The following is a 27,374-nucleotide window of genomic DNA, read 5'->3' as shown; positions in this document are numbered from 1 at the left end:
ACAATCTTTGTTGGTTTCGTTTGGTTTAGTTTTGATTTGGCTTGTATATTTTTTTTTCTTCTTGTTTAATTCCATGTCTGTTTGGTTGTGTGCTTGCCACATTGATTCATGCTCGAGCCATCTTTCTGTGTGATATTGATTTCTTTAAGTCCTTTCAGTAGGCTGGTGATAGTCTGACAGTAATGTAGCTGATTTCTCTTGGTGAAAAGAGGCTTGACATTCTTTTTATGATGGAATGCGGTACTCATTACTTTATTAACATATCAACTGATCTAAACCTCCTGGTCTGTTTGCACTATCTCTTTATCAATAATTATATATGGCACATTTGTTTTTAACCACAATATAAAAAAATGCTGTATTTGTGTCTAGAAGCCTCTTAAAAAGCATTTGCAGTAAAAATCTAATTTTCATAAATTTCAAACATTGCATTATTTTTTTAAAATGGCTGTTGCATGGTTTTGAAATGGAAAAGAGCTGTATAACCTCTATTCCACACAATCAGGTAAGTGCTATTGATACCAATTATTCTGCTTAAAAGAGTCTTCATACTGAAAGAATATTGTTTAATTTATTGTGTGGGTAAAAGTTACTCCTTTGCAAATAAAATCTACATATTTATGAAGTCAAAAGGATTTGGTTGTCATGGCATTATAAATATGTGGCTATTGTTGGAAGTTTCAGAGGAAGATCGTGAGGTCACTGAGAGGTAGTCTAGTGTCTCACAAGGTATGACTGGTCTTGTGTATAAAGGGATAAAGTTTGCATATTTAGACATAACAAATCCCCCTCTGCAAGCAAGGCAAAAATAACCACAGGGGAAAAAACTCAAAGCTGTGAAACATCCAAGACCTCCCTAGTGATGCTGAAAACAGCTCGTTTGGAACCACTTCTGATCCAGTAAGTGCAGCATTGTAAACGGATTTGCAGTAACCAACTATTATGCAACAGGAAAGTACCTTGCAGGCATGTGCAGTACTCTTGAAGACACATCTTCACTGTATTTGTTATAAACAGATAGCTCTATGTCTATTTCTATCAATAGATCTTAGTTATAACTTACTATTATAGACAGCATTTTCTTTTACCTATGCAGATATATAACATAATTATGATGGCTTAAAGAAATATTTGCTACACTGTTTTTTTCTTTGTTACCACAAGAAAAGAAAATAAAATATTCTGAGAGGTTTTATGCGATGAAAGAAATTAAGTATGGGAGAATAGGAAAAATGTCAAAAGTTATTTGAGGACATATGTGTTTCTAAATATACAAATACCTTTAAAAGTGTCTTGTGAGGTTACTTGTTGAGATGTTCAGAACAGGAAGGAGGATGTTATATGAAAGAGTGAATTATTGTTTACCAAATATTATCTAGACATTGAAGAAAATAACTGAAGAAAAGAAAGATCTTTTAAAACTTTAAACTGTATTATTCAAAAGCTTTTATCTTATGCTGTGTAAGTTTGAAGGATTTTTCCAATGTGCCTTAAAACCAATCTGAGTTTTTCTATCAAGCTTTGCATAAGATCCCTGACAAGATATATGAACTGTCCTGTATCCAAGGTCAGTATCAGCATAAGTAAGAAAATATCAGAAATCCAGCTGCACACATAAGCAGCGGCCTGTGCTGGAGTTTCTTCCACTTTCCACAGTGTTTGCAAATTCCTGGATTCATTTCATAGAATGTGTGTAAACGCACATGTATGTATATGAATACATGTACTTATTCTGTGTTAGAAACACTGACCTAATGGAGTTCTAAAAGCTACATATTTATGTTAATTGACAAAAACCCAAAAATCTTACAATTTCTTAAGTTGTTGAGAGCCATATTCAACTGCTGCCAAAAGCCCTATTCAACCAGTGCCATTCAAAGTAAGGTAGGCAGTTCTATCCAGGTGCTGTTATTACAGGTCAGCATTATTACAGGGCAACAGAATAAAATCCTTGGTGTAAATTATCCTTTGTCAAGCATGTATACATGGTGAGGGGAAAAAAATACATGGTGAGGGGGAAAAAAATTGGGTAGCCAAAAGGATGAAATTTTCTGTCTACTAAGAAAAGTCAAAAATTTCATAAATTTAATTTTATTTCCTTTCTGGTTGTTCCTATGTCCTGCATTAGCTTGATAGAACTTTTAAGAGCAAAATTATTCTGAACATCAGAATATACTGCACTGTGTGAATTTCTACATTTGTAAATTATCACTGTAAAAGTCAAACATCCTGATAGTAGTACGCAGCTCTCAGGGAATAGTTGTACTAATTACTATAATTCATAAATTAATCTTTTGTAACAAGAAAAAATTTACTAAGTCCATGTACTTGTGATCATTTGGAGCAAAAGATTTTTCTACAGTATTTTAAAACTGTCTGCTGAAGATTAATAGTTGATCCCAAATAGACTGACGATAGGGTTGAGTACATATCACTTCTTATATATAATCTACAGCAGGGGTTAAATGCTGAATTGCATGTCAGTCACAGCATATTGGTCAGGACTTCAGATCACTGGTTCTGTGTGCCCTTTGCAACTACCGTAAACAAAATGTCATCAGGAAATCTGTGCTGCTATGCAATAAAGGATTGTGAAAAAAATCACATAGTACACAAACTGATTCAAGGGCTAAAGCTGTAATTTGTTATTTTTTTTTTATTCTGGGACTATTTTGTCAGATGAGATGTGGTGCCAGCGTGTGTTATTGACACTATGCAGCTCACAATATAATCTAACTCCTTAAAACCTCTCACACAGGATTCCTGGTTTTTAAATGATGTGTTAAATAGAAAGCATAAGATATGAGGGGTTTTTGCTTATTCTGTGAAAGTTGGTATTTTTTTTTTCCTTTTGAATAACTTTTGAAATTATTAGAAAGCTGGAGAAGTCTTTGGAGCAGTAAAACATCATGAAGACCTATAATGGCAGTGCCATTCTCAAGATATGAGAGCTTTTTTATCCTGTCTACTGTTTAACACACTTCTTTCATCTGTATTTGCCAATTTTTATGTTACAGGGGTAGTCAGGACAGAAAAACAGAAAATTTGAGCATTACAAGGAGAAGCCTACTTTATGGCATTATACAAACCAGAATTCACTATTTCTTGATTCTCCAATTTGGGTGTGACAATAAAAATGCATATTTTTGCTATACATTTACACACATGCATAAATATTCCCTGATATTCGATAGCTTTGCAAATTGCTCCTCCTTTCTGAAAAGATGCATTTTCTTCAAAAAGCTGCTTCATATCTTCAGCTGTAAGGACTGATACTTTAGAACACTTTTCAAAATATGTTTAGATAGAGTGCATTCTATCATCCTAATTAAAATACATGTCCAGTAAGGTTATTGTCCTGCACTTAGATTTTTGCAAAATAGATTGAATCGCCAATATATCCATGTAAAATTATATCCCTCTAGTTGTTGCATATGTCTAAATATTAATCTTTTCCAAAGCTATGTGAAGTTAAGCAGGACACTCCATGACCACATTATCACAAATTAAGTCTTGAAGATTTTGGTCTGCTTTTATTTATTTGCTTGTTTATTCAACAGAGAATTCAGTATGAGTTATATCATTTGGTATCAATGGAAAAGAAAGAATAGACCTTCCAAAGGGTCTATGTCGTTAGGAACCATCGGTATGGCAAAGTCTTTAACGCTGCTTTTGAATGTTATACGCTGTGCCTTGGATCCTGTGTACTTAAATGCAATGAACAGCTCTTAAAAGCAGCAAAAACGTCATGAGCAGAAAAAGTGTGGATCTGGGTCAAGGCACAGACAAGATCATCTATCACTAGTACAGTCTTAACAGCTAAGAGACCCCTGTGCTGTCAGAGAGCAAAATACTTGTGCCTGTCCTAAAAAGCTTACAGTTTCACATAGGATGAGAAACAGCTTAAGGAACAGACACCGTAAATGTAACAGGCAGGTGTTTAAAGGAGTTGTAACATAAACATGTTCAAGTGATAAAGGCATCACAGGAAATGAAAACAGAGGGATAGATTAGAAGGAAAAGGAACAGGGTTGGGGTTTTTTCAGATACTGAACATGTGTGGGTAACAGCATTGGTGAAGGCATAAGATCTCTATTTTTTCTTCACTGACTCGTATGAAAATTCTTGTGTAAAAAATTTTAGTTTCATTACCCCTTTACAATACAATTCTTTTTTTTTTCTTTTTGTCTAATATGTAGTAGGATATTTCTGGTCAGCAGATGAAACTCATTCCTGAAACAGCAATTTCAGTACAACTGGGATGATTATGAAATTGAGAGCAGTTGGAGTGGGAGAGAATAGTCATTCAGACAAGGTCTTGGACATAAAAGTGAAGGCAGGAGGAGAAACCAAACAGAAATGACGTGGTAATTTAGGGTAAACATTGCAGGAGGAAGAAAGGTAGATGGCATGAAATAGAAAGGTTTAGAAAAATGAGTTTGGGAGCCAAAATACCAGAGGATCACAGAATTTTTGAATTTTGTGAAGGGATGTCATTATGGATGTCCGAAGATTGACAAGGCCATCCTTACAGGTCAGAGCAGAGTCAGCCTGGGCAGAATACTGAGTATATTTTTAGCTGAGTTTTGAGTAGCTTCACGACCTTTTTCTGGACAACCAGTTCTATGATTTGGTGCTCTTAAAGAAGAGCAAAGAAATTTTTCTTTTGTTTCAGTCCAATGTCCTGTGTTTCAGTTTCTGGCTGTTGTGCCTTTTTCTGTCAGTGGACACCAATTAAAAGAGTCTCTGTATTTTCTATTCCCTGACTTCATCAGGTATTTATTTATATACACTGCTGGTTTATTTTTCAAGTGGTGCCCTCCAGGGTTCCAAGTCCTTCTTCACAAAGCTGCTTTCCAGATGCTTAGCCTCCAACCCAGACTGATGTGTAGGGTAATGGCTTCCCAGTTGTGGGACTTTTGTGCTTTCCTTCACTGAACTTCAAGGGACTTCTGTTGTGCAATTTCTCCAGTCAGTCCAGGTCTTTCTGAATGGCAGCCCATCCATCTGGTGTATCAGGCCCTCCTCCCAGTTTTTAATCATTAACAAACTTGCTGAAAGTGCACTCTGCCCTAAAATGAAGTCATAAGTGAAGACTTCGAAAAATATTGGGCAAGATTGGCCACCTGCACAGTAAAAAAGTTCCTCCTTACATTCAGATGGAACTTCCTGTGCATCGTGTTCTGCCCATTGCTTCTTTTCCTACTGGTTGGCATCACAAAGAAGAGCCTGGCTCCATCCTCTTGGCAACCTCCCTTCAAATGCACATTGATGAGTTCCCCTCTCAATTGTCTCTTCTCGAGGCTGAACAGGCCAAGCTATCTCAGCTGTTCCTCTTAAGGTAGGGCTTCAGGCCCTTAAATAATCTTTGTTGCCCTTCTTTGGACCCTCTCCTGGAGCTCCATGTCTCTCTTGTACTGAGGAGCTAAGAACTGAACACATCACTTCATATGTGGCTTCACCAGGGCTGAGTAGGATCACCTCCCTTGCTCTGCTGCCAATGCTCTTCATTATGTGCCCCAGGACACACTGTTGGCTCATGGACAGCTTTTTGTACACCAAGACCCCCAGGTCCATCTTTGCAGTGCTGCTTTTCAGCCTGTGCTGGTGCGTGGGGTTATTCTTCCCCAGATGCAGGACCTGCATTTGCCTTTGTGAAATTTCAGAATATTCTTCTCTGCCAATCTGTCCCACCCATTGAAGTCCTTCTGAAGGGTTGCACAGCCCTCTGATCTATCAGCCACATCTACCATCTTTGTGTTATCAGTGGTCTTGCTGAGGAGGCATCTGCCCCTTTATCCAAGTCACTCATGAACAAGTTAAACAATACTGGGGCCATTATTGAACCTTGGGGAACACCACTAGTGACAGACCTACAATCAGACCCTGTCCCCCTGATTATGACCCTCTGGTTTAGCTTGTTCTCAATCCACTCTGCTGTCCAGTCATCCAGTGCACTCCTCCTGTTTTTCTATGAGGATGTTGTAGAGGCGAGTGTTGGAAGCCTTGTTAAAGTCAAGACAGACAGTAACTTCTGCTCTCCCCTCCTTTACCCAGATAGCTGTTTCACCATAGCAGGCAGTCAGGTTGATAAAGCATGATTTACCTTCAATGAATCCAAACTGACTACTCCTGATCAGCTTCTTGTCACCCATGTGGATGGAGATGGCCTCCAGAATGAGGCACTCCAGCGCCTTTCCAGGGATTGCCATGAGGCTGGGTGGCCAGTAATTCCCTGGGTCCTCCTTCTTGCCCTTTTGGAAGACCAGGGTGACATTTGCTTTCTTCCTGCCTCCAGGCACCTCTCCTTTTCTCTGTGACCTTTCAAAGATTGTGAGCAGCCTAGCTGTGGTGTTCTCTAGCTCTCTCTGCACGCATGGATGCATCCTGCCAGGGCCCATGGGCTTGTGGATGTCACATTTGTTTAGGTGTTCTCTGATGCAAGCCTCCTTTGACCAAGGAAATGTCCTCCTTCCAGTACTCCTTTATCCTGGTCTCCTAGGTCAGAGATTCCTGATTTTGATTTGTTTGTTTGTAACGTGAATGAGCATGTCCTCATGAGACCATTGTCTCTTTCAGGTCTCTAGTGAGGAGTCAAGGGGCTCTTTGTTATTAGTAGGTACTGCTTTATTTAAGATTCAGAATTTCTGTCCTAAATTGTAAGGAAAAGTTTTCAAACACAGTGCTCAAATGAAAACTTGCTTGTGTGAATATTTATGGATGGACAACTTATAATTTACTAGTGCTACTATTTGTATTATGCTTCTGCATGTTTGATTACAAATATTTGCCCTTTTCTGACCAGTACTTATGTGTTGTTTCCTCCAGTACCATGCATTAGCACACCTTGCTTGTTTTCTTTAATCTTTTAATGTGTTACATTAGTTCTGTACACAGATGCATCTGTGCAGTTCCTGGTTCAGCTCCAGAACCTGTAATAGAAAGGAAGTCCCGTTTAAAAATTAAAATAATTTTCCTCATCTCTCTGCTTTCCTTTTATTTTCAATTTAATTTTATCTCCCTTACATTCAACTGTTTGTAATAAATATGCATTTTGAAAATGGCTAGGGTTTCATGTTTATGACAATTTCCATGTATTAAGAATTACTGGAGTATTGCTTGGTGCACCTACCCTATTTTATGATTATATTTATTTCTTTTTCTCTTTAAGTTACTTCTTTAATCCTTTATTCCTAATGCCAATCTACCCTAACTTTTTCTATCTTAATGAAACTGTAAGAAGATATACTGCTGTATTTATATTATTAACATTGTCTATTTATTAGCATTTTTATAGGCAGCAGATTTGCTTGTAATCTTTTCTAACTAAAAGCAATTCTCTTTCTAACAACAATACTTATGTCAACTGTATTTAAAATTCAAAATAGTATTTAATACTATTCCAAATCTGCTGGTGTATGCAGAAATAATTTACTGTATGATCCCAGTGTGCAATTTGCTTTTACAGCTTCGGCTGTGGGTACCCTTGTATATATAATTATTATGTAAAGAATGTTTAATCTAGGAATACGATTCAGTGCAGTCTGTTTGTTTCACTTAGCTGTTTTGTTTCCATATGCTTTATTTTATCATAAAGTGTGCTTTTGTTTTGGCAAGTGATTCCTTCAGATCATTTCAGCATTGCTTAGGGCACAGCAAAATTAACAGGGTAACTCTGGGTTCAGGCTTGTGAGATGCTGGATGTAAATTGCTTTTTTTTGCAAGTCAACGTTTTATTACACATCAAAATAGAACAATGACCTTAAAGTTTGAATTTATAAGGATTTTTACTTCATATTTACTTGTTTATGTTATTTTTGCATGGAACATTCAAAAGTTGCAAATGTGAAATAATAAAGGAGAAGCAACTGCTTGGCGATTAGCAGAACACAGATGAATTTCAAAGCAAACTATAGGTCTTCATGGATCACTTCCCAATCACCCAATTTCTAAAGTTGAACAGTTCCTTTTTTAATTTTATTTAAATAAAAAGTCTTTAAAAGAAGCTATCGTCTGAAGGAGATGTTCTTATTTTTAATTCTTTTGTCATTTACTTGGAAATTAGAAATTACTATTTCACAACTACAGATTGTCTTTATCACATGCCTGGAAAATTCAACCCAAACCAGCAAAATTTAAGAGTGCCATCTTTCACTTTAAATCATCTATGCTTTGACTTTTCCATACTTCAGACAATCTGTAGCTAACTGCAGCACTAAATGTTATCAGCATTCCACAGACTGTTGTACCAATTTTGTATTAGAGCTTGATGGCAATTTGGAAGACAATAGCTTCTCTTTTGATCTCTGTGTAGAACTAGAGCTTTTTCTTTCTTTCAGAGTGTAGCTAAATGACGATATAAAAATTACAGTAATTTATGTGTGCCTCAATTGATCATGAATGTGAAATAAAATCCTCCTTTGCTTGCATCTACGTATGCTGAGAGCTTCGTCATATGAACACCATGTGTTTTCTGTGGACCCAGCTGCTTTTGATTGTGATTGCCTTCACAGCAATTTTATGCTTGAATAATGCTGCAGTTGGAAACTGCTGTCAGTCACAACATCTGTATCAGCCCATTGAATGCGTATCAAAGTCCACTACTGACAATGGTATTGTTCAGAGGTCTGAAAAGCCTTCTCTATTGAAATATTAAGTAGAGTCTTTCATTCTATCTAAGGGAAAAGTCAGCTTGACTGCTGCATGCCCAAAGTAATAACAATTGGAAATCTTGGGAGTAATCTTCTGTTTGTTAGGTGTCTGTTTATAAGTTATTCATCAGTGCTGCTGCAAATCAAGCACCATAGCACATATCTGCTGGATGACACATTCTGCATGGTGTGTTTTGTTGTTATGTTGGGAAGGGCATTGACACTATCTAGGAGGATGGGTCTGAAGATGCTTCAGTCCTGGCCTTCAGGATTTCTAAAAAATCATCACAGTCCTAGATTTCCTTTCAAGTTTTTATTGCAAAGCATCAGTTTCAGAAGCCTGTTACTATTGAGTATTTGTTTATGGACTAATTTGAAATGGAGTAGAAACTTCTTGGTACAATGCTCTCTGATAGGTGGTGAGTTTTTGCAAGCATGGAATTTTTCAAATGAGAAGGGTCTGCTTTGAGGGCAACAAAAGGTAGGTCTTCATTGAAGTGACCCATCTTGCTTCAAACATACATCATCCTGGTTGGACACAGCAAAATTAGGAGGTAGTCCGTTATCTGTTGAGGACTGGATTTGTTGTGGGGAGGATGTTTTTAAGGGAAGACCAACCAAATCTCCAAAGATGCTTTAGAGCTTGCTTAGATTATTTCCTTTTGCGGTTCATCTCATGTTCTTTCCATGTTTAAATCAAGAAAGCCAGAGAGTGTGGTTAAATATATGAGTAAATGTACTGTGCTAAATGTTGGAGCCCTCGCTATACGGTCCCCTCATAGCATCATTCAGAGGGATATGAAGACAGCCATAACTGCAAGAGTTCTAGTAATAAGTGTGGGGGAATCTGCTTTACCCAGACATTGACATTTCATTTGCCATTCATGTGACAAGAACTCAGTGCAGCAGAAATCATTATTTCTAGGAACAGATTATTCTATGTACATATAGTAGGTGATTTCAGAAAAAGGCCAGAAGTGAGTAGTATTAAAATCTATTGTAAGAATGGGAAGAACAATTTCATTGTGCAACAATTCGATTTATTCTGTCTTCCATTTGGTATTGGACAACTTTCAATAACATGCTGAAAGTCTGTGCAGATCTGTGATTTCTTTTCTCAGCTAGAGAATGCTTACAGGTGAAATTCCTCCCTACTGTGTCATTCTTTTGCTAAAATATACCTTCCACTCTGCTGTGTTGATGGAGTTAGACATCATAAATATTCATTTGATATTTGGTACCAGCCAAACAAAGTAAATATATGACAAGACTTTCTTTCTTCCTGCCATTTCCCTCCTTATCCCTGAAGAAAAAAAAAAAAAAAAGTTTTGATTTAGTGTATATATGGCAAAATACAAAAAATTGCCGAACTTCTAGCTGTTTTAAGGTTTGCTACCACTGCACTTGCAAAAAAAAATTAGGCTAAACTTTAAAAATTAGGCTAAACTTTAGTAAGGTATCTGCAGCACCAGCAAACATCAAGTTATTTTGAGACAAAGCGTAGCTGTGACTGTAATAATATCTGTTTGAGGAGGAATGTAAACATGCAGTTTGCCTTCATGCACCTGAACTCTGCTTCTTAGACTTAAGGTGATTTTCCATACACTAAGTGGTTTGCTTATAGTTTGAAGTTCTATAACTTTAGAATAGGTGTGTTCAGAGTCTCTTATTCTCAAGATTTCTATAGGGTTTCAAACATTTTGAAGAATTATTCTGTGTTTCTCATTTCATCTTTGTGCCTTCTGTACTCCACTGTCCTATATCTAATACCGGTCTCAGTATTAAAGCTCTTGTTTTATGGCATGTCCATAATTGAATTAGAATTAAAGGAGCTAGAAAAATTTATGTAAATTGAAATTAAGAACTACAGATTGGTATTATAGGGGAAAAAAAGATACAAAAATAAATATAGACTCATAAAGGAAACAAAAAGACATTTTTTAGAGTAAAAGGACCAAGGAGCTGTGTCTTAGATTTAATTTGAGAGGGGATAAAACCATTTTATTCATGTAAACTTAATGATGATGTTGATGTTTAAATTCTTTCCATACTAGTGGTAAGATTTTGTGTATTAACCAGAAATACTAAATTAGACAGCAGATCAGGAAAACGTGCATGTGGTTTTAAAAGAAGCAGATAAAGAGCATTCTGGACAAGCTGTTATGTTTTTCTGTTCATTGTAGACACTGTGGAAAGACACAGAAGAAAGCTAATGGTGTGTCGATATTCACAAAAGGTAAACAGGATGAATCAAGTACTTATAGGTCTATCAGCCTGACACTAATCTTGTGAAAAATAAAGCAGCAGCTGGCAGGGAACTAGAGTGCTGAAGTAAATGAGATCAATTATATAATGACAATGAATATGAATTGAGAGAAAGTGATACTTTTCTACTTAAAATTGTTTTTATGAGATTGCATATTTGATTGATAAAAGGTAAGGGGTGCTTTGTGTTTGCATGGCTCTAGAAAGTGCAGAAGTTAAAAATTTTCTAAGATACTGGAATGCTACACAATAAATATGGAACATATTAAGTGGATTTAAGCCTGCTAATTATAGGCCTTGGAATCAATCTTGAGATACAAATTAGTGTAGAAATATTCCAGTGAAATCCTTTTGAAATAAAGTCTTAACTATAATGTAATCCTACATCATCTGTTATCTGCAAGCAATTATAAAGTCTTTACAAATGGCACAAAAACTAGAATTTTGGGCAAGTAATAAACATGAGCTGTAGATTCAGTGTGTCAAATGCTTTTAATACAGTAAAGAACCATATGGAATTTATTGAAAAGGAGGGGGGGACTTAATGTAGAGATGAAGTTGACTGGGGAATACCTGGCTAAATATGTGCTACACATGAACCACTGGTGTATTGATGTTTACAGACAGCCTTCTGGAATGAATTTTTTTTTTGAGCATGATGGAGAGATGTAAAGATTTTGGTTTGTCTTATTACTGTAAATGAAATAGATGGGTTTTTTTCCCAAAGAATGGCATCAAACAGAATGGAAGTTTAAGGAAGATCTAATACAATTACTTAAGAATGGTTTAATAGTGAAAGACCTAATGAGACAGATGCATTTGACTTGAGTATTTATCAAAGAGAAAGTAAGAAATGTTTTGATTACAGTCTGTAAGAACTAGCATGAGGAAACCAATCTTATAGTAAAACAGCCCCTATTACTTGGGAGATGTGACTGTATCCAGAGATTGCAAGTAAGAAGTTATAAGTTAAGATAAAAGTTTGTATAATCCTCAAAAGGATTCTAATATATACAAAATTTCATGTGGAATTCTGGTATTCATTTGAATGAAGCTACTAGGTTTAACTCAGTACTCAATAATGAAGTCCTCTGGAAAATATCCTGGTTTATGCAATAGTAAACTGTGAACAGAAATATTTCTGGCTTCAAATGAATTATTTTTTTCCTCACTACACCCAGAAAAAAAAAAAAAAAGGTTTTGCTGCTTTGAGGCTGCAAATCTTGTGTATTACTCATTTGAGACCTTCTGTAATGAAGTCCTCCAAGTGGCAAAAATTATAGTACTTAAATTGAATTATGAGACCAATTTGTTTCACTTCAGTCAAACAACATACATTTTCAGAGTTCAAGAACTGGTTCTTGAAGTTAAGTCCTGCTAAGGTCATATTATTTTATCTTTCTGTGTTTTGTACAGGACTGGATAAATTAATAGTGCTTGATTAGCTAAAACCTTAGAAAATCATAGTTGCTGCTGTAGTTTTGTTTGAAAAAACAAAAGCTTTATGGAACAAAGTTGACTGTATCCTGTCTCAGTGTCCTTAATTAAATCACAAAATTGACTCCAGATAATTGAAGATGTTTTATTTCTCTAGAAGATTAATTTCTTTCTATTAGTACACCTACTTTAGTATTTTATTTTTCTTTCATTACTAGATTTTTAATTGAGAGTGAAAACTCATGTTTTAATTTCCAAGTTGTATACTTTCAGGCATTCTTACTACTTCTTTCAATCAGAATTTAGTACTGCTTCCACTTCCTTGTTCTACATCTTTGTTCCACCTCTGATTAGTTTTAAGACCTCTAATAAGCATTTTAGAAGATTCAGAAGGATTTACTTATTAAATTCAGTAGATCTGCACTGATCAAAGCATAGGCAGTTTTATTACTTTGAGTAACCCATGTTTCCAGCTAAGTATTAGAGAGAAAGCAAATTTAAGAAATCAGACCTTTTTAATCATACTTTTCAAATTATCTAATTTCTGCTTGCAAATAACCATTTTCTTAAATTAGAGCACTCAAAAGAACTCTTTAGTTCATTCGCCTTATCAGAGGATTCCTGAGACTGCTGCCATCCATTTTTAATCCCTTCCTTTGCTATACTTTACTTTTTTACTATTTCTGGTTCATTTTCTGCTCTACTGATTTAATAGCTGCAAGCTTCTAGCATTGTCTTAGCAGATCCTTCTGAAAGTTGCATCAACAGGTTACCCACTATGGCTGTCTAGTTGAATTTGCTTTAAGTAGTTGCCCTTAATAAAACCAGTATTTCCCAGCAGGGAAAGATGCCTCACTTTTTTCCTGCTTTCGCATATCAGGAAATATCAGCAGCTAGTGATGACAATACATAGGGAGCTTGGAATACATGACATATCTTGCCAAACACCCTCATTAAGCTTTTCCTACACGTGCTTTGTGGCTGCTAGTTCTTGTTATAACACCAGACACAGGGCAAGGGCAATGGCTTGGAGAAGGCTTGGTGCATTATGTCCCTCACAGAGTATGGCTGGTGTGAGTGAACTTGAGCAGCATGATTTAATAGACTGGTTGTGGGGACACTTCTGGTGTGTGTGTGTGTGTGCAGAGGTGTGGCAATGCTCACAGCTCGGGGAGCATGCTGCCTGGGCAAAGCTTCTGGACAAATCAATAGCATGGCTGGCAGGATCTCATAATGTCAATCATCTCTTCTATTTCAAACTGCTGAGATTTGGGAACTTCTAACAATAACAATCGGCCTTGTTACTGGAAGCTTATGACTAGCACTTCCCTCATGAAAATTAATACACACTAATCTATGAGATCCATCTATAGGACAGATCCATCACAAGTCAGCTAGATTTTTTTGTGTAAGTGTAGATAAATTCAGGCATGATACCTGGGTGGTCAGATGCTTACTTATGAAGATGAAGAGGGGAAATAAAAGGGCTTTCATTGCTGCTGCTTTTTGCTCCTGGTAGTTTGCCTGCCTTAGGTGTGTCTTGTGTACTAGGTCCTGCAGCTCCTGCTTCAGGTATCACCAGTAAGAGTGGTAGCCCCATTACTGCATGGAGAAGGTGAATTATACCCATGATGAACAGAAAAACAGTATGGAAACTAATGAAGTAGAATTAAAGTTCATACGGACAAAACTGCTACCAGATTTGAGGGGCCATCCTCTACTTGCACAAGGGCTCCACCAATTTTCCAAGTTTTTTGCAGATATCTGAATGCCTTCTTGATTCAAAGTCAGGGGGCCTATTTAAGGCTATATGAAGTGTTTAAAAGGAAACAGCCATCCAGCTGAATATTCACACTACATAATTAGTTGTATTTTAGTTACTTAACTAATGTGTTTAGGTAAATTTAAAGGAAGCTTACCCAGCCTGCTACTGCAGATTTAAACTTTTAGTCATCACTCTTTTGTTGTTAATAATTTTTCAGTTTTAAGATTTGTTTCACTGCGCAAAATTTGAGATTCTCCTCCTGTTTTTCCTGTGCCAGGGGATTCTTCAAGCTGTCCACTGTGATAGCTGTTCACAAATGCCAAGTTGTTACTGTACTGCCTTTTAATTATCCAATTTTATGTCTAGCTCCAAATCAGGGTCCCTGGTTGTCTTCTTTCACAACTGTGAAGCTTGCTTCATGACTGTCATCCACTGTCATTTTGGTTTAAGCTTTTCACAATTCCTAGCTCACTTTAAACAAAGGAAGACAATTAATGGAATTTTGAATTAGCCCACTTCTACTAATTGGCACTAACACTGTTGTTGTCAACTGCTTCGTTTTGTCAATCAGTAATAGACCCGAAGAACCATCTGTAACTAGAAATCTCTTATTGTTTCCTTCAGATAACAGTCTTTAGAGTACTTTAAAGAGATTTTTTTTAAATGCAAAACTTCGCTTTCCAGGACACTTCAAAGTAAGCCTTTGAAATGAGAATACTCAGGGGGAAAAAAATTCAAGTGTTGTGGATACTAATCTGATTCATGCAGAGCAGGTCATTATATTTTGCATTATCTTCAGCCTCTGCCTCTATTACTTTAATTGAGTTTGTTACTGACTGCTGTTTATGAGAGGAAAAAAAAAAAGGCAACCAAGCAACTGCCAGTCTCAACAAACTAACTCAAACAAACCCAACAGCCAAACCAGAAAGTTGGAAAGAACAGTTTCTCTTTTCCTGCACTTATATGCAGCTGTGCTACTTAGAACTTAGTGTTTTTCTCTTCTTCATATGCTGTGGACAGGACACTGAAGGAGTCAAGATACCTGTCGGTATGGAACTCTTGAGATATATTGCTGGCATTTTTAGCCTTACATGTTTGGGAGTTCATTTATCTTCTGTTAGCAGTGTGTCACCGTGCTCTGAGCTGTAGCTATTGAGTGCACGTGTACTTTATGGTTGGCAGAGTGTACTTTCCAGTGCCTGAGCCCACCTTTTACCTACCCAGTCCTTCAGTACAACTTTCAAGAACATGGTTAACATTTTAAAGGTCATTACTATATGCTTAGGCAGGCAGCATCTGAATCAAGAGACAAGATTTGATATCTTACCAGAGGAAAGAAGTTTTGTGGTACATACAGAAGTTTTGTGATGTGGGGTTTTGTTGTTGTTGTTGGTTTTGGGTTGGTTTTTTTGAGTTTTTTTTTGTTTGGTTTGGTTTGGGTTTTTTTTTTATTTTTTATTTAGATTGGGTTTTTAAGTCTATCTCTGATTGTGTGAACTGAGCCAAGACATTTAATTTTAGTATTTGCAGTTAACCTAATAGATTACTGACTGCTTTATATCCTTTTCTGAAGAATTCATTATAATTTGATTTATTTTAATGGGTTTTTTTTTCTGACCTGAATATATGAAGTACTTAAATGTAGTATTTGAAGTATTGGCAATAAAATTCATAAATTGACCAGAAGAAACATTAGGAGATGGAAGTATTCATTTTACAGAGAGTTTAAGGATTTCTTTGGTTTATTTTTACTTCAGTGTGATCATCACCCAAGAGGCTTCCAGAATAGGATTTGAATTTGTGCAGTATGGATGGGGAAGGAGATGCATCTCTGTGGTACTGAATAGTTGGCTGGTGTCAGAATAATGAAATTGATACCCCAAATTATTCCTTCATATATGAACAATTGTTCTTTTGTAAAAGAGTTGTTCTTCACCAACCTATTGTTGGTTTTTTTTTTTCTTAGGAAAAAAATTTCATATGAGAAATAATAACCCATGCTAGTGGGGTTGGAACTAGAGGATCCTTAAGGTCCTTTCCAACCTGTCCATTCTGTGATTCAATAAGTCAGATAACATTTATTATTTGAACACATCTTTACCCTGTCTTAGATACGGACTAGTGAAGCAACAGTGTGATCTACAGAAGATTCCTCTTTTGGGTCTCAGGAAACGAACAATTCTGATAAGTAACACAGGATTTCATTAGCAATGCAGTCATGTACAGCCTTTTTATTGTTCTCCCACTTCATTTATGGCAAAAGCTTTCCTGTCTTCTAGATCAGACATACTTATGATGTCAAACACATAGTTTCCACCTTTAAAAAAGACGTGCTGAAACTCATCATAGTAGAATTATTAATAGACTACCTGTGAAGTTTTCTAAATGCAAAGAGCATGTACCCTGAAGAAGAATCCTTAAAGATTTACTACCGAAATTTATTTAATCAAAAGTTTCTGAATGGAATGCATGTTTTAAGTGGATCAAAAAGTTTTGATTACCATTGATAGAATTTTGCAAAAATTCAGGGAGAGGCTTAAGGAGAATTTCCCCCATGCCCATTGTATAAATGTATATTTACCATTCATCACTGGTTGATATAGCATTCTGAGTTCAATAAATAGAAAATTTCTGGGCTAATAGAATGGGTTATCCAATTTCAATTCAAATGAATTATGTTACTATCATAGTCATCGGCACTAAGATTATCAAAGTGGGAAAAAAACCCCAGAAAGCTGGGACACTTTCAGGTATGCAAAAGTGGGAAGAAAACCAAGTGGAATTGAAGGAGGAATTCCTGAAATTCCAGTTATGATTTAGGAGGTTTCAACATTACCTGTTTGGTAAGCATGTTGTTCAGTGTCCCAGAAACCACCAAAGGAAAACTATGAAGAGCTTCTGGATTTAGCTGAAGTGCAGTAACTGCCTGTACTTTGGTACTTGTCTGGTATTTGTATTTCTCTATTTTGTAAAACCTCCCAACAGATTTGAGTCAAAAATTGATTTTGGGCCCTTGTTCTGTGCCACATCTTCTGCCAAACCATGCGCATTTCTGTCCCATAGAGGAAGGGAATGTGGCCTCTCTGAGAAGGAGAGTTTACCAGCCCTCACAAATCCCAACAATGGCAACTTTTATACAAAGAAAATAATTAATGTAGCACAGTCTATTGAAGTGAATTTTCTGCTTTAAAATGGTGCTACAAAACAGTCTTGTTTTCATCTATTCAGTCTTTATGTGTAAGTTTTCATGAGGTTGTCAACATGCTTTGCTGTGCACCATGAACATATTAGTTCTACAACAGGTATAAATTCTGTATTTCAAACATTGGTAGTCCAACCGATTTATTGCTTCAATTAATTACCGGTTTGATATCAGAAATATTGATATCAGATATCAGTATATCCATTGATATCAAATATGAAGATATTGTTCCTGAATATTTGTTGCATATATGAGTTGGGGCTTGGGTTTTTAGAAAGCAAAGTCTTAAATTATGCCTCTTTTTATAAATGAACATGGAAAATATTTATCTGGACAATTCTGGCACCTCAGACTATTAAAATACATCACACTAATGTCTTAGAAAACAAGAAATTGAGGATTGATTCTGATTTTCTTGGTGTCAATTTTTGGCAATTCTGTCTGAGAACAAAATACATTGGTAGCATCATTCTACCACAATATGATTTTTAGTGTTTTGTTCTGAGTTAATTAATGAACGTATCTATGAAGCTGAGCTATGGTTATAATTTCTTATAAATTCTGAATTGTGGATTATACTGTGTTACATTAGGGTGCTGTAAATATTGGTGGGTTTTTGGGGGTTTTTTTTGAATGGGTGTCTTTGCAGTATGACCTTACAGGCTAATATGATTATCTATTTATGTTGCTCTATTTGAATGCCATTTGTGGTAGTACATTACTTATGCAGTTGCTGAAACTTTAGGCCCTATTTCTCCAGTCAAACCTTACTACAATTGGGTAAAGCAGTAGAAGACCTGGCAGAAGACCATTCATTCTACTTTATGACAGTGAACATTCTGACTGTTGTCTTAGATTACATACGGATTGTATAAGGAACTTTCATAGGCAAGTCATCTCCTAAGGAGGAAAAATTTATTTATTCTAACATAAAATAGCGATTACATCCCTCCCCAAACCAAAACATCATAGCATTTTTGTACTTTAAAATTCCTGGAAGGACTGAATTGGTTCACTTTTTCATATGGTCTGGCACTACAAGTTGAGTTTAGGAATTATTCTGACTGATGTATATAGCAAAAAGCTTGGAAGAAGAGAGAAGAGGGAAAGTCAAATAAAAAGGAAAATCTTTGTATTCATGTAACAGCAATTATCAGAGTTTCTGCTTGTATTAATATTTTCTGAGCACATTATAAAGCATTTGTCATAGATAATGCATTCCTGTCAAATCAAGCAATATTAGAAGAGGACTTTTATAATGAATATTAATATAAGAGACAGCCATAAGTGAAGTAAATTATAGAGGCATACAAATTTAGTATTAACTGCTACAGCAAATAGTCTTCCACTGTAATCAATTTCTTTTTCTAATGTTAACACAAAATTAGGCCACTTGGTAGTCATATGAAAGTTGCTGAGCATTGATACCACTTTTCAAGTACTTTGCTCATGCATCTAACCAAATTAAAGTCATATTCAAGAAAATGGGTTTACAGTCTTTGCACTCATCAGTTGTGCTTTTTCTTCTCTGTCCTCATATTCTGTTCACACATCAGAACACCTCTCTGCTGTTCAGCCATCTATGACAATTCAGGCAAGTTAAGGAATAACTACAAGAATTATCCCTCTACATCAGAAATAAGATGAATGAATTTGAAGTTTGGCTGTCTGTTTTTATACAGGTTGTGAAAATGCCAGGGGTTTTTTGTTGTTTGTTTGATTTTTAATTAAAGATTCTTTGCTTTTAACTGTCATTGTAAAAATATGCATCTGGATTTGTGTTAGGATTTTTTCCTTGATCTCAAGTTTGATGTGTGCTGTTTGGGATTAGGAAGTGGAAGAAGGACTTTGGCACATTAAGTATTACGTGCGTGAAGCTGGTCTTCAGAGTTTTACCAATATATAGGTTTTGGTTTTGGTTTTTTTGGGAATTGGTTGGGTTGAGAGGGAGGGATAATTTCTGATTTGCATTAATTATTAAATAATATCAAAATAACACCCTTAGGGGAAAATTCTTTTCCAGGGAAATTGTGACTTTCTGTGTAGATATTATTTAGAATTTCTTTTTCTCAGTACCAAAAAACTCATTCAGAATTTTAATAAGTACATGATTACTACAAAGACTGTTTCCAGTAAGGTATAACAATGCTAAAATCTTATTTTCTACTAGTTTAAGTTGAAAAGCAAATGTATTTTTCTTATTTGCTTTTGATAGGTGATGACAGTCACACTTTTGGGAGTTTCGAAAGCAATTACCATATGGCTTTTTTGTTGTTGTTATCATTGTCATAGTGCTTTGCTGGCTAATGATTCATCTTCCATAATAAAAGCAAAAATTGGCAAATGTCAATTTAGAATAAGTGTCATTAATTAGATTTAAATGGGTGTATTATTTTGAATCTGTGTAGGGATATGCCTAAATAGAAACAAATCTGTAAACTGTTTTTCAAATGAGCACGTATTGAGCAAAGGCAAAATGAAATTCGATAATAAAATTCTGTCTAGTGACAGGTCTTAGACATTGGAAGTGTGGAATTCAAGGAACTAAGTCTGAAATGAACCATTTTAAAAGCTTTTGATAATCTTTTATCTCTATTTCAGAGACACCTCAGTTTTTAGCATTTAAGTTCCTCACATTGACATACCAGAGTCACCTTTTCCCTTTCTTGTGTTTCACAGAGTTAAACAATTAAGGATTCATCAGACCTCTTGTAATTAAAGCTGATAATGTGCTATTATGTTGCATCTGATTTTTAGCTTATAATGGATCTGTATGTAACAGTCAAAGAATCTTCTTGGAAATAAATTAATTACTCTTTATGACTGTGCAACAGTTTTAATTTATCTACAGTTACAACCCCAGTATGATTTTCAAGTTACTTTCTTTTCAAGATTACCTTGGTCCATATACCATTACTTTTCAAATATGAAATATGTATTCAAAAGCTGAGGAAATATTAAAAATATAATGGTTTTACAACAAGCTGCTTAGATCTTTCAATTCTTCATCAGAAGATAGATCTTCCATCATCAGGGACACAAAAATGATTCTTCATTTAGAAAATATAAGGTGAGGAAGCTATAAACATGGTTTACATTTTTCATAAAGTTGGGTCTGTACGGAAATACTGTGTTTGAAGAGAATTATTAATAAGAATAATATTTTAATTTCATAATATCTATTTTAAGTAAGCTGGAAACCTTCCTTAAAAATGTCCTATTCCTATAAAAATTATAACTGATTTCAGTGAAGTCAAGTTTTTATGTTTCTTACTGTGTTTTACTTGGATTTCTAGATGTTTAAATTTTGAATGTTTTGGGGTTTTTTAATTTTTAGATTTTTAAAATTTTTAATTCTTAAATTTTAAAGGGAAGTTAATCTAAGAATGATAATTCAGCCTTCAAGGTATGTAGTTATGGTTGTTGGAAGTATTGTTTTAGAATAATTTTCAAAGGTTTTTCTAGAAGAGAATGTAGAAGAGGGAGAATAGATATGTCAAGATTCTACCAGTGTAGGTGTGCGTCTGTTATTTTTCTTACTGCTCTGAGGAATACCAAGCAAAAAAGTTTTGAAAAAGTAGTTTAGAATTTTCTAGGTAAGTTTCTACTTTTTCTCAACTTTTTATTATCTGACATTATTGGAGAGTAAAACTATTGTTTACAGGAAATTCATGGGCTTCACTAGCAATGCAAGAAAGTATCATCAGATTTCTTGTATGTTTTCAGGTATATTGCATTTACTAATTTTTTCCTGAGAAGCAAATGATTTCTGTTAAGATGCTTTTTGCCCAGCATGTCTACAAGTAGTCCTTGAATTTTCACTGAAAATGATTTCACTAGTCCTTTAAATTGTAAGGGTTGGTAATGCTATTTGTGTCCAAAGGGAGCTTATAGTTTGAGAGGGAGATACACTTCTATTTATTAGCTTCCTAAAGAATAACTATATAAATGGAATTTTATACTTCAAGGTGGGAGGAGAAGGGAAGGGTAAACAATGGCCAAGTGACAATGGTTGATGTCTTGGTGTCTAAGATCCTTTGCAATTTATGTGTTTAATGTTCCATTGAATCCATGTAAAAATTCAAGTCCCTACTTTTCCAAAACAAATGAAGGAGGAAAAAAAATAAGGGACACATAAATAAGTCAAGTAAATCTCATACTTGGATTTGAATTCATCTCACCCAAGATGAGACTATTTGAGTTTCTTTTATGGGAACAATTTGAGAAGTCAATCGAATAAAATCATGTCTTCTAGAGAGCATTTGGTCTCACTGTAATGTAATTCCCCAAAAAAGTTCACATAAATCTGCCCTCTATTTCCATCTCCTAAGGGAAATATTCAGGTGTAGGAATTTGGTGATGGACAAGGTATTCAAGGACAAATATCCATTTGTGGCTTTTCTTCTTGTTTTAGTTTCTTGGTTCTTTGGGATTTTTTTGTTGGTTGCTTTTGTTTGGGTTTTTGTCTTTTATTTTTTAACTTCAATGAACATTGATGACCTTGAAACATTCTTATCTGTTGGATTAAATAAACCCTACACTATTACTGTAGCTTTAATAACCACCTCAGTTTGGTCTTAGTATGAATGAGAACCAAATTTGAGCTTCTGTCTTTGCAATTTCTGCCACTTTCTTATTCCTGAAATACATAATTCATTTCAGATGTCTACACCCTCTACCTTCTGCTAGCTTTGGTGGTGAAAGCATGCTGCTTTTGGAGTGCCAGCCAAGACATCAGGTTTAGGGGCTGCTATCCCTCTCATGCTTCACAGCTGTTACAGGCTATTTTCAGCTTATTATGTAGTAAACTTTACTGTAAAATTGTTTCTAAGCGTGTTTTATTAACCCTGGGTGGGCTAATGTTTGCCTTAAGTGAATCACCGAACAAGTTAGTCCTTACCTGACCTCTGTTTCTTTCAGACTAGAGATAGTAAAAGTAATATAATGTCAATGTTTTAATAGTGTATTTCCCATCTGCACTCTCAGTGCTTCAGAGAGACCAATTTAAAGCATCTGTTTTCCTTCCAAGTTCCTTTTATACATATGCAACCTTTTCATCTATTATCTTTACCTTGACATAAAAAGTACAGGGAGCTCACAGCTAAGCCAAAAGCACCAGTTTTTCTTGCAGACTCTGTAGAAGAGTAATCTTTCAATAGCTGCAGGAAGTTTCTTAATCATATTCATAATAGTCCTGTTTACTATTTTGGGGCTTAAAATATTAAAAGTAGAAAGCTATAATTTTGTATTTGTTAAGAACTTTAACTGCTTAAGGCCAGTAAGTTGTTTATGATTTTTACTATACATCTTTTTTACAAGAAAAAAATATCAGAGAAGAATGAAAAACATGTAGAGTTGTTCAGTTTGGTTTTAAGTCTCTGTATCTAGTTTGTCCCTTTGAGTGTGGACATATACAAATAAAGGAGCCAATTCCTTGAGAACTCCTATGAACTTAGTTGACTTCATGAAAACTTGTTTGTGCATTAGTGCATTAGTTAGACTTACTCCCACGTTATGGAAATGTTTATGGATGCTGTCACTCTTCACTGCTTTTTTTTTTTTTTATTACAGAGGGAAAACAAAGAGGTTACTATAGTAATTTTTTCAACAATACAAAATAATTTTTTTACTGTGAGATATATAAATTAGGACTCCTAAACCCAACCTCCTTTCATCCCCATCTGTTTTTATCTTTTGGAGTGGTTCCATGGGAACTGTCATTTTTCTAACACTTCTGTATTAAAGATATTCCTTTCAGTTCTTGGTCGTTCTTATGTACACTTATTTTCTAGTTATTGTTGATATTGATTTTCATTTTCTTAGGGTCGGGAATTTTTGGGAATTGGGTTCAGTAATTACTGATTTACTTCAATGAAAGTGGAATTATTCTGAACAAAATGCTCTCAGGGGAATGAAAGTAAATTTCATTCATGAGGGGTGCTTCCTTAGAAACAGCAACAAAGTGAGAAACCTCTACTAACTTCTGTCTTCCTCTTGTTATAAAATAAGTTAGTCCACTCTGGTCCAAGATCTAGGACTTTTGTTGTCCTGTGTTCAGGGCTGTCCAAGTTACTGCTTATAGCCTTGATAGTAATTGAATCAGTTTACTGTTGTTTCTGACTGTTGTAAGTGTATTCTTAACCAACATGTTTATTTTTTCCCTGTATAACTTTTCAAGACTGTAAGGTGTTCTGTGCTTCACCAAATGCATTCCAGAACCAAGGGTGCTCCATTTAAATATTCTTCTGTAATCCAATACAACAAGCAAAGCTATTTTAGGAAATATCAAGAGTAATCAAATAATAAATGAAAAATTATGAAAGGTCCTTAAAAAATTAAAATTTTGTTGCGGTGCCTAATTTCCATTGTATTGACATAAAACTGTTTCCCACAGGGTAGTTACTGAGATGTCATATTTACATTTTATCCAAAGAGCAGAGCAAGACTTCAGTATCTCACACCATCCTGCCTGCCAGCTCCCGTCAAGTACAGAGACTTCCATAGGTCATCACTGCAAATCATCAGTTTACCTAAGAGGTTCAACAAGTTTAAGTTGTGTGGGCTAAGGAAAACAACAGGCTATTGTTTGTTGACATATGCGTGAAATTAATGCTGGTTTCTGCCCCATTTCTGTCTCTTTTATTCCTTTTGCAGAGCAATGTTTTGGCCATGATTTTCTCAGCTAAAAATACCAACTTCTGAATATCTCTTCACTTAAATTTAGAAATCATCCTGTTTTAGTGTGCTCAGGTACAAGAAGGCTGCCATTAACACTATCCAGATGTAGAATTTATATGAACAGTAAATGGAAAGGAAGAAATAAAATGAAACAAATACAGAAATAGGGATTTATCCATTTCACCTCTCACCTGTCTGAAGACATTCAGAAATGGAAATATTGACATTTTAAGGACTATGTTTTTTTTCTTGAATATTCTTGTTCTGGAGTCCTCCAGAGGAAAGAAAAATATCTACTATTGATGTGTGGCTTTTTACAGTTTGTTTTTCTCCTCAAGATGCATTAACATTGTATCATTTTCATTCCATTTGAAATGTATTTCATCTAACTGTGTATATTGGCTTTAACATTCTAAACTATTAGTGCTCATTCAAAGAACAGCACAATTTAAAATGTCATCAGTAATGGCTGGTTATGACATTCATAACGATATCTTCCTAAAATGGCCAAAAATTACTTGAAAAATTGAATTCATTCTCTCTGTGAATTTGCATTTGGTGAATACGGTCAAGTAATGATTCAGCTTCGATCTCCTAGACAAAGGAGAAAGAGTATTCCTAGCAAAAGTGCTAATTGATTATTCTTCTCTCTCTATGACTTTAATGCTGAAAGTTTCCTGGCAAGCTATGTAAATATTGGTGAGGATCATTTATTTCCAGAACCGTTCTACCAGCACTAAGGAGTCTGAGGGGGAAATAAGCCGTGTAGATTTTAGGCCATGGGAGGAAAATTCTTCTAACATTAATTAAATCTCTTGATGTTTAAACTTCTATGGTGAAAAAGGCACGAACAGAGCTTGCAGCAGTTCTTGGTAGGTCTCTAAACCATTTAGATGATTGTGCATTAAAGATCAATAGAGGATGAAAATATACATTTTATAAAGAGGTTATCCAGGGAAATTTTAATGACCCACCATCTGGAGAGGAAAAAACCCACAAAACCACAAACCAAACAAACCCAAAGCAGCTGTACTAGGAATAAGTTTTTTTGCCAAAGGGTTATTATTGAGAGCATGGTAAAATATATTAAACTTCCAATTGAAATGTTAGTTTCACATTTCTTAAGCATCTCACTTGATGCTCTCTGTCTAAGGTGAGAATGATGTTCCTTTAAAAAAATTACAAGAAAAAAAAGTTATTTTTCTCTTTGACTAAATATTCACGTAGAGGACCCAGAATATCTGCTTTTCTCCCTAGAACCACAGAATAATAAATGACTGCATCCTGGATTTAAATCTGCACAAAAATAGGAATTCTTTAACAGAGGTGTACCTAGTAAAAAGGACTTCTAGATTTTGTCTCTTTTGTTAATAACTGTCTCTAAAAGTCAGAATTCTGGGTTATATTTTACACCATATTTGTTGATACTATGGTCACTACTATCTCCTAAGACAGCTCATTGAAAAGTGAATATTTATTTCACTGGCACATGACGGACACCAGTCCTTGTTGGATGTTTTTTAGTGGACACTGCAGGTTTAGAAGTTAGTGGCAGCATGTCATCTCAAAGTGACAAGTCACTGGAGGGCAAAGGTCCTAAAAGAGTAAAAATCTGATGTCCTTTTCCATTCTCTGTCAAGTAATTTGAGTTGATAGTCTTAATTTGACCATCTACCACACATGGTGTAGACCCTGAAGAGCACATCAACAGCTCGTAGCAATTATTTTTGAAAGAGACAGGTCATTAAAAAGGAGTAGTATGGATTCCTCTAATTTATCAGCAATCTGAAGGAAGTGATCCAGCAACAAAAGAGACACATTCATTCAGGACCTTGTTTCAGTCTGAGCAGCAGTAGTTCTGGGGTACAGAGAGATCTCAGACCTTCCTGCTCTTCCACTTTCTTTTTTCCCTTTTATCTGAACACCTGATGTTTCTTCTGATTTCATATGCGTCATGGTGGCATTATTAGCTATCACTAGATTATTGAAAATCCTTTTTGGAGAAGGATACAAATGTTGATGGCTAACTGTGGATCCATTTGTCTTAGTTATCACACTTATAAAAAGGGTCTGTGAACACTGCTTCTCTCTCCTACTTTTAGAGGTGTTTTTGGTCAGAGGTGTCAAAGAAAGGCTACAGCAAATATTTCTATCAGAGTTTTTTTCCACTGTGCTCCCAAGCACCTTTGCTGCACCTTATCCCCCTTTTTGCATTGTCTGCTGCAGCTCTTACTGCGGTCATGCCCTATTCTTGTCCTCAGCTTGTCAGTCAGATATAGATCTCTTCAGACTGCAACACAATGTTAACACACTTTGTACACTTAAAAATTAAATTTTAGCAAGCTAAGCTAAGTAGAGAAAGTATGAAAAATTATTTATTAGACATAAATTAAAATTCAGTACAGTTTTCTATAAGCCTCTAGAAACCTGTACTCAGATGCAAAATTAGAGTTATATCTAATATCTTATATATATATATTTAATATTTATATTTAATATTTATTTTTACATATATATATCTTTAATTTTTTTATTGTATGGTGTCCTGGTTTCATATTTATGTTTCCAAGAATATCACAAGCAAAATGAAATTATCCACATTTATAGTTATGAAGAAGAAATTATATCAATGCAAGGTGAATGAGTTAGTTAATATTATATTTCTTTTTTGATAAATGACTTCTTGGGTTTTGTGATTTATTCTGTGCTTCCATGAAAAAACAGGTGCATCTTTCTGCCTAAGATTAGGCAATAGTTGTCATTCATGGTTCTTTAACAATTATGATAAAGCCAAACAAATAATTAGAATGAAGCTTTGTACCATGGTATTTATTCTAGTAAGCATTGCTAGTGTCTTGCACAACAGCCTTTTAAAGTACCAGAATTTTCATTCCCCAGATAAAATAGGCCTATTTATGTTTCAAATGTTGTCGTCACTAAAATTAATCCCATACCAGCTTTGAAGACTAATCTCTAGTCATTTCTGTGTTCCTCTTCTGCCTTTTTAAGTGCAAAATTACATAATAGTTATTCTTTGGAAAAAAAACAACAAAATAAACGGCAAAAAAACACCAACTTTTTCTCTGACCCCTCATAGTATTGATTGATTGAGCTCATTGCATCTATGTTTGCCCAAATGTTAGGTCACTTACAGAGCCTAAAATAATTTTTAGCAGCATGAGGAAACCTGCTCTAGTAAGATGGTTGTTAGCTTAGTTGTACACAAAAATAATAACTTTTTGATTTGCACCATGATGTAACATGCAAATAAAACAAAAATGAAATAAAACAAAATAAAACGAAACAGTAGTTATGGCCAACCCTATAAATCAAAGAAAGACTTCCTTTAAAAAAAGTTTTACGTCAATTATGTCAG

General features: G+C 35.2%; 1 protein-coding gene and 1 long non-coding RNA gene across 7 annotated transcripts in view; one reads left to right on the top strand and one right to left on the bottom strand.

Annotated features, from left to right (window-relative positions):
- Positions 1-27,374, top strand: part of ZNF385D (zinc finger protein 385D) — a 415,154-nt gene that overhangs the window by 350,117 nt on the left and 37,663 nt on the right. The window lies entirely within an intron of this gene.
- Positions 4,171-26,429, bottom strand: LOC119697051. Its single transcript, XR_005255711.1, has 2 exons — positions 16,991-26,429; positions 4,171-16,853 (listed from the first exon to the last, which is right to left on the bottom strand). It is a non-coding gene; the product is annotated as an uncharacterized LOC119697051 (long non-coding RNA).

This window comes from Motacilla alba, chromosome 2, assembly GCF_015832195.1.
Source record: "Motacilla alba alba isolate MOTALB_02 chromosome 2, Motacilla_alba_V1.0_pri, whole genome shotgun sequence".
Lineage (NCBI taxonomy): Eukaryota > Metazoa > Chordata > Aves > Passeriformes > Motacillidae > Motacilla > Motacilla alba.
Note: the sequence above shows the minus strand (reverse complement) of the source record. Positions and strands in the feature narration are given on the sequence as shown.